Below are 9,710 nucleotides of genomic sequence, written 5' to 3'. Positions count from 1 at the left end.
CCCCAATCGGAAATAATAGTAAGGTCTGAGGCTAAGCGTTCTGCAGCCTCCAGCCTTGAGTCGTTAAGTTCCTGTAGGGTGAGTCTTCTATTAAAAGAAGTTGAGTAATGCAGAGTGGAATCATCGGCGTAGGAATGGATAGGACAGTTCGTTTTGGAAAGAAGATCATCAATGAACAACAGAAAAAGAGTGGGAGATAGGACAGAACCCTGTGGGACACCACTGTTAATAGGTTTAGGGGAAGAACAGTGACCGTCTACCACGGCAGAAATAGAACGGTCAGAAAGGAAACTGGAGATAAAGGTAAAGAGAGAAGGATAGAAACCGTAGGAGGGTAGTTTGGAAAGCAAAGATTTGTGCCAGACCCTATCAAAAGCTTTTGATATGTCCAGCGCAATAGCAAAAGTTTCACCGAAACAGCTAAGAGAGGATGACCAAGAGTCAGTTAAGAAGGCTAGGAGATCACCAGTAGAACGCCCCTTGCGGAACCCATACTGGCGATCAGATAGAAGGTCAGAAGTGGAAAGGTGCTTTTGAATCTTCCGGTTAAGGATTGATTCAAAAGCTTTAGATAGACAAGAAATTAAAGCTATAGGACGGTAGTTTGAGGGATTGGAGCGGTCACCCTTCTTAGGCACAGGCTGTATGAAGGCATACTTCCAGCAAGAAGGAAAGGTAGATGTTGACAGGCAGAGGCGAAAGAGTTTATATATATATATATATATATATATATATATATATATATATATATATATATATATATATATATATATATTTATTTATTTATTTATTTATTTATTTATTTATATCCTAAACGGATTCAGGAAAATTCAGTTTGGCGCAAACATTCGCTGAATCAGATTAGGTTAACATTTTTTTTCTCCCTCTTTACGGAGTCGTTTATATTCACGCGGGGAAATTGCCTCCACTCGACCACTGCATTGGAGAGGCTGCGGAGGAGTGCAGGAAGGAAACAAGGCAAAGACTGAGTGTGGGCTGAAGGGGGAAAAGGGAAAAAGACTGCAAAAATAAAACAAGGAAAAGACGAAGTGTGTGTTGAGGGAAGAAAAGGGAGGAAAGAGTGCAGGCGCTGTTGTGGAAGGACTGGAAAGAGGAGGAAAGGATGTGCTGGAGGGAGGGAGTGTTGAAAAGTGAATCACGGCGACGGGCGACCGGGGCGAGAAGAAAAGAGGACGGGCTTGTGAAGGGAAGAATTCTCTCTCTCTCTCTCTCTCTCTCTCTCTCTCTCTCTCTCTCTCTTTACGTCCACACACACACACACACACACACACACAGTTTTAGCTATGAATAAAATTAATCTTGTCTAGGAATGCTAAAGCGAAAAAAATGTGTGTGTGTGTGTGTGTGTGTGTGTGTGTGTGTGTGTGTGTGTGTGTATGTGTGTGTGTCCTTTTTTTCCTGCATTTCACTACCACCATCACCACCACTATCATCATCACCACCACCACCATCACCACCACCATCACCATCAATTTCATCATCATCATCATCCTCATTCTCATCTTCGTGTGTGTCTATGCTTTCTGTATAATGGAAAATACTCAACGTCTCAACAAGCCTCTCGTAACTTCGTAAGAAACTTCGAGAATAAGGCCCAGAGGAGTATACCCTTAAGAACGCACATTAATAAAAGAAAATTCATGCTTATGCTCTCGTGATGGGTAACTATGAAAGAATAAAAACATCCCCCATTAAAACATTTCCACCCCAAAAAACATCTACACTCCAATTTCATGGCCACAGTACACATCAAACCTTGAACTTTCATCATAAATATAGCCCTGTGTGTTATTCTAGTCTTCCTCTTCTTTAGACTGACGCTTTGTATCGCTTCATATAAGTCATTACGTCGTGTTCATCCTCCCTTTGTATCCTAAATACTTTCTCTTCGTTTCCAGCTTTCAATCAAGAGTGTTTTCATGTGGCTCATTATAGTATTGCCTGTTTCTTTATCTCCTGTCAGTCCCAGTGCAGTTTTTAGCCCTCTATCTTCCCTCTAGACGTATTTTTCTCCCACTCCTTTCTTCCAGTGATAGGGATATGCGCCACGTGTCTATCTAGCTCATGTCTTTGTGTTCTTAAGCCCTCACATTCTATCGTAAGGTGTTCAAGTCCAAGCAGCGAACATGCAGGGAGAAGGGGCGTTAAAGGAGATAGCAGGCAGCCGGTCACGTAGCTCCCCGCCTGCTGCGATGCCTTAATTTGTCCACGTGTAAGCTGATGATGTATTCGTAGACCCCTTCCTGACAATCACTTCTTGGAGCAGCCGGAACGAGCCTCGGAGGAAAGGGAAAATGCGAAGGGTAGAAAAAGGAAAAGGATTGAATCGAAACATCGCGCGGTGGCAGGACTGAAGGAGAGGTTCGTTCGAGTTCCTTGATTTGTGGCTTGGGTAGAGTTCATACTCAATAAGGACCTAAGTATATCCTCTTCCCTCCCATAAAATCTTCAGAAAAATATATTATAACGCAGTAGATACAAAAAGAAGAGGAAAATATGAAGAACAAAAGGAAAATGAGTGTGAATAATATAGCAAGTCGAGGGGTCGGGACGCGGGCAGGTCACAAGCATTCCATTCAGTCAGCTGGGACGGCCGAGCGTAGAGTAAAACCTGCTTTTTACACCCGCCTGCAGCCGCCCGCCACCTTCCCCACGCCCGCTGGTGAGTACCCGACCCTGCACCAACCCCTTGCCGATACCCAAGTGGAGTGACGAGGCGTGACAGTTAGAATTATGGTCACAGTGTAAGGTTATGTGAGGAAAGGTGGGGAGAGGCGTATTGATCGCGGGAGAGAGACGGACACGCAAGCAAAAAGGGGATTGCAGCGGACTGAACACGTTTTCCTGGACGCACACGTACAGATGGACACACACAGCAACCTTGTCTCTTTCTTATCACATACCCGTTTCTCCATTTTTTTTTTTTTCGTAATTTTTTATGACTCCAAATTTGGTCCATATGTTTGTTCTTCTGAGACTGGTACCCGATTTCTTGATTATTTTCTCGTTATTTGTTTATTTCCTTAATTTTATGTGTGTGTTGAAGTATAGTGTAGAGAAGACAAAGAAGGATTCTGTAATAGGGCCAAGATTGTGTGTGTGTGACGGAGTTTCATTTCAGTTAAGTCACCGGTGAAAGATAAACTGCTGATTCACGTTTTCTGTGGATTCCTTGTGTTCGTGAATTATAATTTCCTCTTGATTATGCAAATTGGTGCTGGTTGAGCGTTTCGGTATTCGTTCGTTTGCTCAGTTACTCTTCCCGAATTCCTCAATGGTGTACTTACCCATATTTTCTTTGTATCTTTTTGAAAGCAACTAAAAATCATAAAAGTTGGTGTCTCCATTATTTAATTATTCATTCATGTTCATTTCTTTCTGTGCTATAATTCATTTTTCTTTTATTTATCTTCTTTATTTATTTTTATTCTTATTTTTATTTATCTTTTCATTTTCATTTTCTTTTGATTCCTCTTCTTTACTTCTCTTCCTCCTTGTATTTATTTATTTTTTGTTATGTTATGTTTTATTTTTGTTATGTTCTGTTAATATTGAGACCTGTTGCTTTCACCCTTTCCTCATTTTCTCGTTGTGTTCTGGTATATTAATCTTCCTTTCATTTACCTTCACTTTTATATTTATTTCATTTTCATACTTCTTTTCCTTTATGTTTTTTTTTTTTACCTTTATTTATCTTCTCTGTTAATCTTCTTTTTTGGTCTCCTTTAATATCTTGATTTTTATTTCTCTTCTTTGCCACTCCTCTCTACTCTATTCAGGAGCAGTAAGTAGCGGGCTTTTTTTTCATTATTGTTTTCTTTTTTTTACGTTATAGTATGCTCGTATATTTTTTTCTTTGATTTTCCTTCTCTGTTTTCTCTCATTCCCTCTCTCCCCCTTCGGACTGCATCACCGCATCGCTAATCCATCAGGCGACCCAATTACTGATCACTTCGACCCTCCATCAAATATGTCTTCCCCTCGCTCTCGCCGGCAGAGGGCAGCAGCACACTAATGGAATGGCCGGGCAGGAACGATGGGATTGCCGAGCCGTCAAACATTCGTCACGGCAGTTATAATGATTGGTGACGTGTGTGTGTGTGTGTGTGTGTGTGTGTGTGTGTGTGTGTGTGTGTGTGTGTGTGTGTGTGTGCGCCTATCAATCTATCAATCACAGTTCATTAGAGTAATTCATCATAGGTTTCTCTGAATATTAGTGTTATAATTATCCCCCCCCTCCACACACATTCTCTCTCTCTCTCTCTCTCTCTCTCTCTCTCTCTCTCTCTCTCTCTCTCATTCCTGCTTCATTCTCGTATTATCTTCTCTTTCTTACTCTCTTGTTCTTTCCCTTCTCAGTCAATCTCCTTTAACCCATTATTTTCTTTTTTTCTTTCCCGCCTTTCATTTTCTCTCTCCATTTACTCCCTGCTTTCCTTTCTTTCCTTCTTCTGTCTATCCCTCTGTTGTCCCTTTTTCTTCCTATTTTCTTCCATCCCATTCTCTCTTCAATCATCACTTTCATGCCTTCTTTCTCATCTTGCTTCTCCTCTTTCTTCTTTCTCCTTCCATTCCTTTTTAACTCCCTTCTATCGTTTCCATTTATCTTCATTCGTTCTCACTATCATCATCTCTCAATTACCATTCACACTTCTGTTTAATTTCTCCCAATCTTTTCTCTCTCTCCTCCATCCCCCTTTCCTTTGTCTCCCTCCCTCCTTCCCTCCCTCCAACTCCTCGTTAGGAGAGAGAATTAAAGGTGTCTCGTTCTGTCTCGTTCTCACTGCTTCGCTCGAACGATAATGAGCCGGGGTCACTTCATTAGTAGAGGATGATAGTAGTAGTAGCAGAAATAGTAGTAGTAGCAGTAGTAGTAGTAGTAGTAGTAGTAGTAGTAGTAGTAGTAGTAGTAGTAGTAGTAGTAGTGTGAATAATGATGATAATAATGGTGAGATGCATGATAATAATACCGATAACAATAATAAAACAACGATGCTACAAATAATAACAATAATAAACAATAAAACAAGCACTTGCTATTTGACGATGAAAAATACACAATTATACAAGTGAACCATTCGACGATTACCTTTTTTTTCCGGAATCACTGATTATCGCGCTGAAATAAAATGGAATATGAACATCAAACATTATCTCTCTTCTATGAATAAACATCAGCAACTTCATTTTATGCGTTACTGAAAATTCTTTGCTACAGTTACTTTTCTTTAGCTCAATTTTCGTTAGTGAATTAAGCTAACCTAGTACGAGTTAACAATTTTCGAAGCGATCCAAAACTTTAAGCAAAACACCGAAGCAGCCCTGAACCCCGCCGCCGAACCCTTCCCCCGCCAGTCGCTGTCTCTGCCGTGGCCGCTGCGGTTGACGTGTGAGAGAGAGCCTCATCCTGTGCCTCCTTTTTGCCTTCTTTTTCGTTGTATCTATTCTCGCATGTCTGTGCATCGCTACGTAAGGAAATAACACCCGGGATATACGTAAAAGTAAGTGTTTTGTGTGTTTGAGAGAGAGAGAGAGAGAGAGAGAGAGAGAGAGAGAGAGAGAGAGAGAGAGAGAGAGAGAGAGAGAGAGAGAGAGAGAGAGAGAGACAGAATGAATGTTTATAAGACTTTTTTATATAACTATTAAATTTGTATTTTTATTTTTTTTCATTTTTTTCATTTTTGTATTATTTACCTTACGCCATCTCTTGCTTTGGAAAGTGCTAAATAAAACAGAATGGCCTTTTAGCCAATTTATTGTTATACATTCCTCCCAACACACTTATCCCAATGTAATTTCACCCATTGTAACAACCCCTCCAGCCCTGTCATCAGCATAACAACTTGTGATTGTGGTTTCGTTGAACGTTCACTGTCGATATGCAATGATGTGCTTATTATGTTTGCTCAGCTGTGTGTGTGTGTGTGTGTGTGTGTGTGTGTGTGTGTGTGTGTGTGTGTGTGTGTGTGTGTTGATAGGTCGTTCGCTTCTTCCACAGAGGTCAATATATCGATCTTGGATGACTCCATATATTATTTATGACGAAGTGAACTTTCAGATAATGTAAGTGAATGGAGCGCGTGGGCCTGACGGGGTTCCATTTCGTCATTTCGATGCTAGCGCGAAAACGGAGTATTCGTAATCACTGGTTTGCATTTTACGCAGTTTCTTGGACGAGTGGTAAACTAGTTACGAATTTTAAGAAAGGAAAAAAAATACAGGTGAAATATGCACTAGACACAACCAGTAGTTTAAGCTTAAAGAGAGCAGGCAGGCGCGCAGCAGGGTCTCTGCTGCTTGGAGCCCATTGTCATCTTACGACTACTGACGGATTTAGCTATATAAAAAAGCTGCATATAATAGTAGACTCAACGTATAGGCGTATGATCAGCATTTTACCGAGAAGGGTGTATATATGCCAGGGCTGGATGGAGGGTCAATATATGCTGGAGCTGATGGGGTATACTAGAATCAGATAGTGGTGAGGAACGTTGGGAAAAGTCTTTGTCCGACTGTGTACTCGTGATGGCCGGAGATGGTAGTCATGGTAACAGGCAGAACACGCCATTGTTGAGTGACCCTCATCTCATGCAGTTCCCAGCGGATTCGATATAACTAGTACTTATTATTTACTCCCTGGTACATTATCAAATGTTTGTGTTCTATATAGAATACTACGAATTTAACCTTGCATATGTACTGTGTATATTCATCTATGGTTTTTCAATTCATTTCAATTCTTTTTATTTTGTTTTTCACGTTACGAAATCTTGGGGATTTTCACATATAATTTGAATTTATAGCTTCTATTTTCAGTGTCAGTAAATAAAACTCGTATATAGTTTATACTTGGTCAATATTATTTTGTTGATTATTCAAAGAGATTGTAAAGCTGTGCATGTATTGTGATAGTGTGATATGTTTGTGTGTTTGTGTGCGTGTGTGTACGTGCGTTCCTGTACCTACATGTGGGCTTGTGTTTTTGTTTGTGTGCGTGCGTGCGCGCGCGCGCGCAAGGTCATTGAACAAAGCAAATATTGTATATATGTATATGTGTATTTTCTGTGCGACTGCATCTCTGTGCGTACCCGCGTGCGTGCGTGCGTGCGTGCGTGTGATGCAGAAACCCTTGAAATATGGTCACTTTCATACATACTTAATAAATACATGCACATACATTCATACATTTATATATACATACACATGCATGCATATATACACCCATGCGTACATGCATACATACCTCCTTACACACACACACACACACACACACACACACACACACACACACACACACACACACACACACACACACACACACACACACACACACGTGACCGCCACAACACCCTTAATTACCTCCTCCTCCTCCTCTTCCTCCTCCTTGTCTTCCTTTATCCTTCTACGTTCCATTTGTTGCTTCTCCTCCCTCCTTCAATTCTCTTTTCTCCTACTCTCCCATCATCCAATGTTTCTCCGGTGTTGCTTCTCCTCCTCCTCCTCCTCCTTACCCTCTTCCCCTCTTCCTCCTCCTGTCCTCCTTGTCCTCCTTTCTCCTCCTACGTCCCATTTGTTGCTTCTCCTCCCCCTTCAATTCTCTTCTTTCCTTCTCTCCTATCATCCAATGTTTCTCCGGGGTTGCTTCTCTTCTTCCTCCTCCTCCTCCTCCTCCTCCTCCTCCTCCTCCGTCCCCTTTGACACTTTCCTAAAAAGGGAGAAAGCTCACACTCACCAACGCTTCCATCTCTCTACTATGTGTGTGTGTGTGTGTGTGTGTGTGTGTGTGTGTGTGTGTGTGTGTGTTTTGAGTGATGACACCATTCCGACTATCCGTCACGTGGACACACACACACACACACACACACACACACACACACACACACACACACTTTCATGTAACGGAATGTCTGTAATTAAAAAAATGATGTAGCTACTTTTTTATTAAACTATTTTTATCTGGACAGAAAAAGGGCTAAAAAAGACAGACAGACAGAGAGACAGACAGACAGAGAGACAGACAGACAGAGAGACAGACAGACAGAGAGACAGACAGACAGAGAGACAGACAGACAGAGAGACAGACAGACAGAGAGACAGACAGACAGAGACAGACAGACAGAGAGACAGACAGACAGAGACAGACAGACAGAGAGACAGACAGACAGAGAGACAGACAGACAGAGAGACAGACAGACAGAGAGACAGACAGACAGAGAGACAGACAGACAGAGAGACAGACAGACAGAGAGACAGACAGACAGAGAGACAGACAGACAGAGAGACAGACAGACAGAGAGACAGACATTCAGAGAGACAGACATTCAGAGAGACAGACATTCAGAGAGACAGACATTCAGAGAGACAAACATACAGAAGGGCGGAGGAAAGACAAACGAACAAATAGAAGCGCTTGGAGACTGCCTCACACACACACACACACACACACACACACCGTGGACGAGAGAGAGAGAGAGAGAGAGAGAGAGAGAGAGAGATTAATGCACAAAGACACGATTGCAATCACTTAAACAAACGGGAAGCTCAAACACCTGACGGTTACCTGTGTTTTTACCTGCGCGGAGGAAAAGCTTGCGTTGCGCCGTTCACTATTTGAGGAATTTTATGACATCACGAATTTAGGCATTTACTGACTGCCTGCCTTCCTCTTCTGCTCCTCGGCCACCCTTTCTCTGTTGTAATGTGTTTTTGTTTGCTTGTTTGCCCGCCCGTTAGTATGCTGTTTGTCTGCCTGTGTTTTTTTTCTCATTTAACTCGTTTCCACTTTTCCCTTTCTCTTTCTTTTACTCTCCTTAACTTCCCTTCCCTTTCCTTTCCTTTCTTTTCTTCCTTTCTTTTCGTATCGTTTCCTTTCTTTTCCCTCCCTTCTTTTACCTTTCCTTTGTTTTCCTTTCCCTCCCTTCCCTTACCTTTCCTTTGCTTTCCTTCCCTTCCTTTGCTTTCCTTCCCTTCCTTTAACTTCCCTTCCTCTACCTTCCCTTCCTTTACCTTCCCTTCCTTTAACTTCCCTTTCTTTACCTTCCCTTTCTTTACCTTCCTTTTCTTTACCTTCCTCTCCTTTCGTTTCTCTTGTTTTACCTTCCCTTCCTTTATCTTACCTTCCTTTATCTTACCTTCCCTTTATCTTCCCTTTCTTTATCTTCCCTTTCTTTACCTTCCCTTCCTTTACCTTCCATTCCTTTAACTTCCCTTCCTTTAACTTCCCTTCCTTTAACTTCCCTTCCTTTAACTTACATCCCTTCCCCTCGCTTCCCTTCCCTTCGCTTCCCTTCCCTTCGCTTCCCTTCCCTTCCCTTCCCTTCCCTTCCCTTCCTTTAACTTCCCTTCCTTTACCTTCCCTTCCTTTAACTTATATCCCTTCCCTTCGCTTCTCTTCCCTTCCCTTCCCTTCCCTTCCCTTTCCCTTCTCATCCCTTCCCTTTCCCTTCGCTTCCCTTCCCTTTCCCTTCTCATGTCTCCCCTCGTTTCCTCGCACGTTCCTCCTCTCTCTTCCCTCACTATCCGCCACCTTCTCCCCTTCATATCCCTTCACTTCCTCCACCGCCCTTCTTCCCTTCATATCCCTTCACTCCCTCCACCGCCCTCCTTCCCTTCATATCCCTTCACTTCCTCCACCGCCCTCCTTCCCTCTCCCCGACCTCGTTCCTCTTCCCTCCCCTCCTCCCTGCATC

General features: G+C 42.3%; 1 protein-coding gene across 2 annotated transcripts in view; it reads left to right on the top strand.

Moving 5' to 3' along the window:
* Positions 1 to 2,606: 2,606 nt before the first annotated feature.
* Positions 2,607 to 9,710, top strand: part of LOC126998362 (protein quick-to-court-like) — a 103,776-nt gene continuing 96,672 nt past the window's right edge. Inside the window, exon 1 of one of the 2 annotated variants that reach the window (XM_050859890.1) lies at positions 2,607 to 2,683. The gene's annotated coding sequence lies outside the window, so the exon portion shown is untranslated. Of the gene's footprint in view, positions 2,684 to 5,366; positions 5,523 to 9,710 lie in introns of those variants that run through there. The other variant, XM_050859889.1, reaches the window with a different exon arrangement.

This window comes from Eriocheir sinensis, chromosome 14, assembly GCF_024679095.1.
Source record: "Eriocheir sinensis breed Jianghai 21 chromosome 14, ASM2467909v1, whole genome shotgun sequence".
Taxonomy (NCBI): Eukaryota; Metazoa; Arthropoda; class Malacostraca; order Decapoda; family Varunidae; genus Eriocheir; species Eriocheir sinensis.
Note: the sequence above shows the minus strand (reverse complement) of the source record. Positions and strands in the feature narration are given on the sequence as shown.